Here is an 8,570-nt window from a genome sequence, read left to right on the forward strand (position 1 = left end):
AACACTTTATTTTTGAGAACCAGAGAATATCTGGAGTTTTTTTTACTTGTTAAATAACTTCATGATGTTAAACAAAAACCTGTATAGATTAATTGCATGAATCAGTGTGTACACTGCTTCTGGACAAGCAATATGTAAATATAATTTGTTTTGAATCATAGAAGCGAAAGTTAAACAACAAAACTATTTTACGAGTGAGAATGTGCCGAACTGGAGCCGACGACGTCTCTGAAGCTGCGACTTGTTGTAGATTTTCTGGATGTGGGTTGAGTTTGTTTTGTTCCTGTGCAGCTCTTCATCGGCCCTCACCAGCGATAGCTCACCTCCTCGCCGTCTGCATCGCAGCTCACATCAAAGTTGTTCTCCCGCCGGCCGATAAAACAACACCTGATCCGTGACTTCAACCGCATCCCTCACTTCTGAGCTTATCGTCCCATCGGCCTGAAACCCGCCTGGACCTGCACGGCCACCGCTGGTTTCCAAAAATACAAAACAAAATGGCAGAGAAGTGCTGGAAGGTGGAAAACTACAGCAGCAAGGAGAAGGTCGTTAATAATGTGCACACTTAATGCCCGTCTACGACAAGAAGAGATCCAGTTACACGCTTTAACTACAGTCTGGGCAAATCGGAAGCATTTAGGACACCCGACCCGCTCCCAGATATCGCTGATCAAATAATAACACCATGACAATCCAAGCAGCGTTTCCAGTTATGAAATTTAACTGAGCGGCCGGGCCGCCACCGGAGACGTCTGTCCCGTCCCCCCAAATCATTCCCAAACAGCCCGCCTGACTTCTGCACCCCATGCCAAATGGAGACAAGGAAAAGGGGACGAGAAAAATAAATAAATCCTCAATTTGAATGGCTCATTTCCATGGGAACCCACCCTGCAGCTCTCGGCCTGACATCAGTGAAGAGAGAACTTCTCCACCCCGTCCTCCATTAAATCTTCCATCCACGCTCAGTCCGAGCAGCAACATGAGTCGGGAGTATGTCGAATCGGATTTTTCCGTTCGGTCCTCCAGACGGACAGACGGACCGCTGCTGGCTCCTGTTTGTTTGTTTGTTTGTTTGTTTGTTTGTTTGTTTGTTTTGTTTTGTTTGTGTGAATCAGCTACAAGATACAAACTGGATTTATTGAAACATACAAAACTTACAGAAAAGTAGTCAGACCCTCCAGAGTTTTTTGTGATGGTTTCAATAGAAAAAAATGTGGTTTTGCAGAAGATTATTTCATGTAATTTGTGGAGTTTTCTGCAGTAAAATCGTGGAAATCAGAAAAAAATTGCAAGTCAGAAAACAAGCGGCAGCCAACGATGACGTCATCGTTGGTTTGTGAACGTTATGAATCCTCCAGTTCAGATTCTGTCCGTCACCATCTTTGCTAGTTCGGAGCGGTTTGGAGCAGGAAGTGACCATATTTGGACGAGCTGGGGGAGGAGCCAGAGGTGGATCTGACCGATCTGATCGGAAACCTGACGATACTACGTCCCGCCCACCGATAGCTGTAACCTGACTGCACCACAGGCCTGTCAATCAAACAGACACGCCCCCAAAAACAGGTCTTCTTGAATCTTCTTTTCTAATGAATGAGGGATTATTTTCAGATGGACCTCCAGAAAACTAAGAAGAAGGAGTGACTTTAGCTAACAACACCGAGATAACTGATGGACACATTTTATTCACTTTGGATTTGATGAGAGAAGTTGAATGGGAGTCTATGGAGCCGGAGGCTTTTTGGAGCCGACCTCTAGTGGCACTCGCTGGTATTGCAGCTGAAGACACTTCTGCATCGGAACCATTTTACAGACCTGAAGCTACGAACTCTTTTATTTACTGTCTGTGGTCAGAAACCGTATTGATTTCTTTCATTGTACTGGTTATACTGTGTTGATGAATGATTAATATTAATTTGTTTATCTGTAAGTCTTTGTTCTTTGTACTTTATTTATGGTTGAGTGTCAGTTTAGTCCAAATATTTAGCAGGAATACTTCTAACAGTTACTCTGTGTCTTTTTAAAGGCCATTAAATGCTGAATAAAGTTTTGATAGAAAGTCAACTAACAGAAATGTATAAATTGCACGAAAATGTCCCACAGTGAGTCACATTAACTTGCTACCGCTGCGTCCACACATACATTAATACATGCTAAAGAGTTACATAATAAATCGATGCTTCCAGAAGCAGATGTGGAACCAGATGAAGAAAGAAAAGAAGGAGATATGTGGTTGTGCATCATCAGTCACTGTATCTCCTGTTCACCGTCACCCTCCATCGGTCTCCTCATTACTGTGTGTGAAATGACGTTATGTACACACACCTGATGATTAATATGCAGCAGTGAGAAAGAGGCACGCCGGATAAAAGGAGAACGGAGCGGAGAGAAAGGCCTGATGGGAATCTTTTTTTTTTTTTTTCCCGGGACGGTAAACACTGCATGAATTAACCTATCAGAGCTCTGACAAGAGGAGACGTGAGCAGGAAGCAGATGGAGAAAAGGAAGAGAGTGAATATAATACAGTACGCTGCAAAACATGCAAAAGCAGAAGAATTCTGCAGCATGACAACAAAAACAAAACCCATAAAAACCCTCCTGCAACAGAGTCCTGAACATCATGGAGTCAGTGTGTTTAACATGAAGGGACTGAAGACACCAGAAGAACGGCTTTTTCCTCCATTTCGAGACGTCTTATATTCTTTTATAAAATGCTTATGTGTGCACGTGTGTATAAGTGCAACGTCAATCAAGCCGGTTTCTAATTAAGAGTTGCCACGCGAGGTCAGCGATAGTTGCTAGGGAAGGAAATCACTATCGGCCCATTTTCATATGAATGAGCTCATTTAATTAAACCGAAACAGCTAATGAGAGCCTATATCAAAATAATAGAATGTTTTACCAGCTATGTAAGAAGTGAGCATAAAAGAAGGAACACATGGATGATATATAGGACTAAAAGAAGAAGAAGAAGAAGAAGCTGAAGAGAGAGAAGCAGAGGAGATTAACGGGCTCCGAGCCGGAAACAGATACGCGCCGTCTTTCAACCTGTAATGTTGTTTTAGCGCCGACAGAAGTTCAAAGAATCCGCAGACCGAGATTGAGTTCGACTTTGGTGAACAAAAGAAACGAGGAGGAGAAAGATGGAGAAGAAATGTCGACTTGCATGTTGTGTGAGAGAGAGAGGAGGAAGAAGAAGAAGCATGGACGCAGATCTGAGATGAATAAAAACTCTTCCATTGTCGAGTCTGTGTGTGTGTGTGTGTGTGTGTGTGTGTGTGTGTGTGTGTGTGTGTGTGTGTGTGTGTGTGTGTGTGTGTGTGTGTGTGTGTGTGTGTGTGTGTGTGTGTGTGTGTGTGTGTGTGTGTGTGTGTGTGTGTGTGTGGAGCGTGCACACGTACTTGTGTGCCTGCTATAATTTCTCCATTTGAAGGTTAATTAACGCTTGGAGTGAAAGCTACAGGACTGCAAATCAAAGACAGTAAACAGTCTTCCAGCCGCCTCGAGGGATTATTAGAAAAATAAATGAAAGCTGCGTAAAACAATTAAAATATTTGAAATGTGAACTTCGAGAAGCAGTTTTTCTCCTCCGCTTTCCTTTGATAACACTAAAATGATCAAGGACAAGTGAAATAAACTCAATGTGGCTGTGATGCACTGACAGGCACAACACAACAGCGTGTTTCACTCAGCTGATTCTGTGCTGTTAACAAACAGTAAATAATGTGAAATGACTATAATAGTCATAAACTAAAAGCGTCCTCCACTTCAAACAGAACACAGAAGATAACTGCTGCAGCTGCAGGCAAACACCAAGAAGAAGAGAAAAAGCCTCACAGATCTACAACGTGGGCTCTTTGAAAGCATCAGAAGGAGTTTGCATGTGATGTTAGTGGTCGCGAGGAGCTCTAAATATGAGATTCAGGCTTCGCCGTGCGCATGTCAACACCCTCAATCTGGCAAAGCAGAGGGATGTGAGCTAATTAAGGAGGAAGACAACCGAAGGGGCATAACAGGGAAGAAATCAAATTAAAGGCAGGAGGAGATTAGTGAGAGGCAAAGTACTTTCTACTTTTTCTGGAGTTTAGTGAAAACATTTGGAGCGAGAGAAGGAAGACGGATGAAGAACAAAGTTCCCCAAAACTGATTTGAGACATTATTTCAGACCATTTGCATCAAATTAACCTCCTGCCCTGTTTTCTTATGTTGCGTTTGTGTTATTGTCTGTTTTGCTGATTTTGTCTTTGTCTCTGTGTCTCTGTCCTGCTCCCTCGGAGGAGCTGTCCCCGTCCCGGGCTCGGAGCGCCTATCTGATGGGCAGCGAGCCGCTGTTTTCATAAACACAGTTTTGGGAGGGCCAGTGTACATAAACAGCAGCACCGCAGGCCGCAGTCACATCTCCTCTAAACCTCCGTCACTCACAGCTCCTCTAAAAGCCCCGCCGGCCTCTCAGACGGGTCCCAGACAGAACCGGGCCTCCAGAACCTCCTGGTCGGCCCCGGATCAGCTCACACGGGCCCGTTATCACTCAGCGGAGGCTTCAGGGAACAATACATATTCTTTAATCTGATAACGTTTTGTTTGCTGGAAAGAGAAAGTCATTTAGAGGTTGTTTTTATTTTGTGGGTTTCAAGTCTATGTTGGTGTGTTTGTCTGTGAAGAGCCTCTACATCTGGAAACTGGTTCTCACTGACAGCTAAAGAACCTTTTGTGATTCTTAAGTGTGCGTTTTGGTTTTCTGCTGCGACAAAATCTCAGTCCACGGCAGTGAAGACGTTTCAATAAGTAAATCCAAAAATAAAATTGAATTTGGTCCAAAAATAGAAGAGCAGTGAAAGAACATAGCTTTCTGCTAATTATTATTTCAAAGACCATTTTCTTCCTGTTAAGAGACTTTTTTCCTCCAAACTGTCGCTCACGTTGGAATTGTTGAATTGTTGAGTTTCTCTCTATAATGTTGTAAAGTTCTTTACTCTGTTAAAGTGCCCTAAAATAACTTGTGTTGTGATTTGGCACAATAGAAATAAAACTGAATTGAATTTGTAGCTGCTACAATAAAGACAGTTAAAGTGAAGGACAACATTTGCAGTGATGAACAAATAAATAAGTAGGTTTCCTGTTGGCACCTCCTCCGAGGTTTGGCTGAGTTTTTTCTGTTTGCTGTGATTGAAGATGTCTGATTTTGCAGCGTTTTTTCCACAATAGCAGAGTTTTACGTGACTATATTTTACAAGTATCTAGTAAAGACAACGTGTGCATGATGTAATCACTTCCTACTGCTGGAAATATGTTATATCTCATCTTTTTTTTTACTGTCTAAAGTGGCTGCAGCATACTGTAGAAAATCTGCAAAATATAAACACTAGACATCTTGCAATAATTTAACATACGCAAATATGCATTAAAAACAAATTCCAGATATTTTCTGTTGCTGCAAGATCAAAACATTTTGCTGCTAAATTAACAACTTTTCCTTTTTTTTTTCCACATTAAAGGATTTAAAAGTATGTTGTACAAAGTATGAAAATCTATTGAAGCGACTCTTCACATGACCCTTCACATCACATGACCCGAGTTTGAGGGTTTGAGAGTTTGAGTCCCCTCAGCGGTAACAGAACGCTGCGAAGGGAACAGCTCCAGGCTTTTCCTTCACATTCATTACCGAGTTGGTTTAACATAATTATTGGAAACATTCGGGGATCTCAAACCAATATCCTATCATTTAAAACAATACGGGCTGTTTATACTGAGCTGATGGCATCACATCTAAAACCGTTCTTCTCCTCTACAGTTTCATTCAAAACTTGAAGTTGTTTTAGGAACATGTTTTTGATCCAGTCCAGTGAAGGAGGACGGAAACACCACTGAGCCTGGAACTATTTTGATTTGCTTATTTTATTTTTGATGTTTATGAACATTTCTGTTCTCTTCTCCGCTTAAACATTTCTCTTTATCTGGTCAATTCCTGACAGATGCTGAATTAATTCTAAAACTGATATTTGAGAGTTAAAATATCCGATATCGACATATTTTACACATGATGAGGATCTTTTATTTTTTTTCAAAGAACTGTGATCAAGATGTGGACAAATCACAGTCTGGATATAAAAGAGTTCGTAGCTTCAGGTCTGTAAAATGGTTCTGATGCAGAAGTGTCTTCAGCTGCAATACCAGCGAGTGCCACTAGAGGTCGGCTCCAAAAAGCCTCCGGCTCCATAGACTCCCATTCAACTTCTCTCATCAAATCCAAAGTGAATAAACTTTTTTCACGAGTCATTCTTGTGTCCTCCACTAAAGTCTCTCCTTCTTATTAGTTTTCTGAAAATGATCCCGTCATTAATTTGAAAACAGGCCTCAAACAGTCGTGTTTTTTGGGGGCGTGTCTTTAAGCTAACGACACCAAAATAACTTGTGGAAAAAAATGTTTTGCCTTTTATTTCTGTGTCTCCTCCTCTGTGTGATAGACAGCGTGACATCGACAGGTGCACGGAAAACTGGCCGGCGTTTTTCAAGGTGAGGCTGCAGGTGACCTTTGACCCGAGCGGCTGGACTCTGCTGAGCTCAGCTGTAACGATCGACTGTTATTCTTCAGCTGTCAGCCGCTGCCTTTCACTGACCGTGTCCTCGTCCGGAGGTGATGAGGAAGGTGATGAGAGGATGACGCCTCTGTTTCTGTGTGTGTGTGTGTGTGTCAGTGTATGAAAACAGTATATCAATACATTTCTTTATCGACGTGCCAGCTCTACTTTGCATGTTTTTTTCTGTTTGTGTAAATGAGGCAGGAAAAGATATGCAAACAACTGAGCGGTGATGACGGGAGAACAATGGCGGTTTTAAAAGCTTTTCTTTCAGTGTAGCGCGTTGCGTTCGCCTCACAACAACGTCTGTGGACAGATCTGCTAATGGACCTCTTTAATGGACAGAAAATAAAAGAAGTTGGTTTCAGCAGCTGAGTGCATGAATTCTGGTCTTTTATAAAACTGACTGGAGACTAAACATCTCCACTAATCTAAAAATATGATACCAGATTGTCCTTTAACAACTCAACACTGCGAGCTATGAGTTGTCCTTAAAGGACACCCCGGCATCAACACACGACAACACATCATTCAGGACGACAACTGATATGAATCAAATGCAAATGGAGCAGGTTGTTAACACAAAACAACATGTTTATAAAAGCCACAAAGAAGAGAAGTTAATGTAGAATTAAAAGGATCACATGAAAACAACTGCAGGTGATCCGGAAAGAACCCGAATCATATAGATGCTCACTTTGTTATCATCATTTTATAATAATCCTTTAACCCTCCAGTTCAAACTGAAAGAGCCAAACTTACAATGTGGAATCATTTTTCCACCTTTTAGGTCTTTTTTTATGCAAAACACTTTCTTAACAGCAACAAAACTTCAGGTTTGAGTTTAAATATTTAATATTTACACTGTACATGCACTGCTTACAACTACTGATTGGATGATAAAGAAAACGACATATTTTCATGAATCATAGCAGCTTTTATTTTGTAGCTCCCACAAAAAGAAACTGGTACTTTTGTGTTTTATTAAACTCAACAATTTTACTTAACATTTACTTAAAATGTTTTCTTTTATGTGATAAAAAAATATATATATATTACTAATAAATACTCTCAAATTTCAATAAAGGAGTTAATTCAAGCATAAGTTAATAAGTTAATACTTGCACAATCATAAATCAAGAATAACAAAAAATGCTAACAATATAATAATGGGGTTAAAGCAGGTGTTATTATTACATTTATTTAATTATTCATACTTGTCTACTTTTCAAATTCAGGGATTTAATTTGAAAGATGCTTTAAACTATATTTAGCAGAAGTTAAAGCTATTTTTAACCTTCATACTTGTGTTACTATGTGACCTCATATTCATGTCCATGATTTAAAAAGCTGCATCTTAAAAACAAAACACCTAAAAAAATATAATCACACAGCAGAAGGAAGAATCGGAGATAAGCAGCACCGGAAATGGAAAAGTCGCCTGAAAGAGGCTGCGGAGGTATTAATCAAACAATGGCCATTTTAATCAGAGCTAATTATATTTGCACGGGAGGGTCGAGAGCAGAGAGGGAGCTGAGGGTGATCGTATCTGAGGCAGAGCTCATCAGGACGGTGGGGCTGTCCCACGGCAAAGTGACGCTTCAGTCACCAAACAATCAGCAGTAAACATCACCGGCGGAAAGTAAATCACAGCCGGACAACATCTGACCGCAGCAGCTCCAGGACTCCCAGAGATGTGAGGAAATCTGCAGCTGCTTTCAAGCTCCAAAGATCTGCTGTCAAACAATAAAACAGGAACATATGATGGATTTGAGAGCACGTCAGCAGCCTCGCCGTCTCCCCACTGGTTCAATTGTTAATTAATGTTGCATCTATTTATCAGTCAAATAGCTGCTAATTAGTCTTTTCAAGCTCTTCTGCCTTCAACCATCCCTCCTCTCCTCTCCCCTCCACCCTCCCCTCCCCTCCCTCTCCCCCCCCTCCCCCTCTCCTCTCCTCCCCTCTCCTATCTGCCCTCATCAGCCACCATTTCCC

The sequence above is a fragment of the Brachyistius frenatus genome, unplaced genomic scaffold (genome assembly GCF_029030835.1).
Source record: "Brachyistius frenatus isolate BFR_SWC_R1_liver_20210118 unplaced genomic scaffold, ASM2903083v1 Contig_4, whole genome shotgun sequence".
In the NCBI taxonomy this organism is placed as follows: Eukaryota; Metazoa; Chordata; class Actinopteri; family Embiotocidae; genus Brachyistius; species Brachyistius frenatus.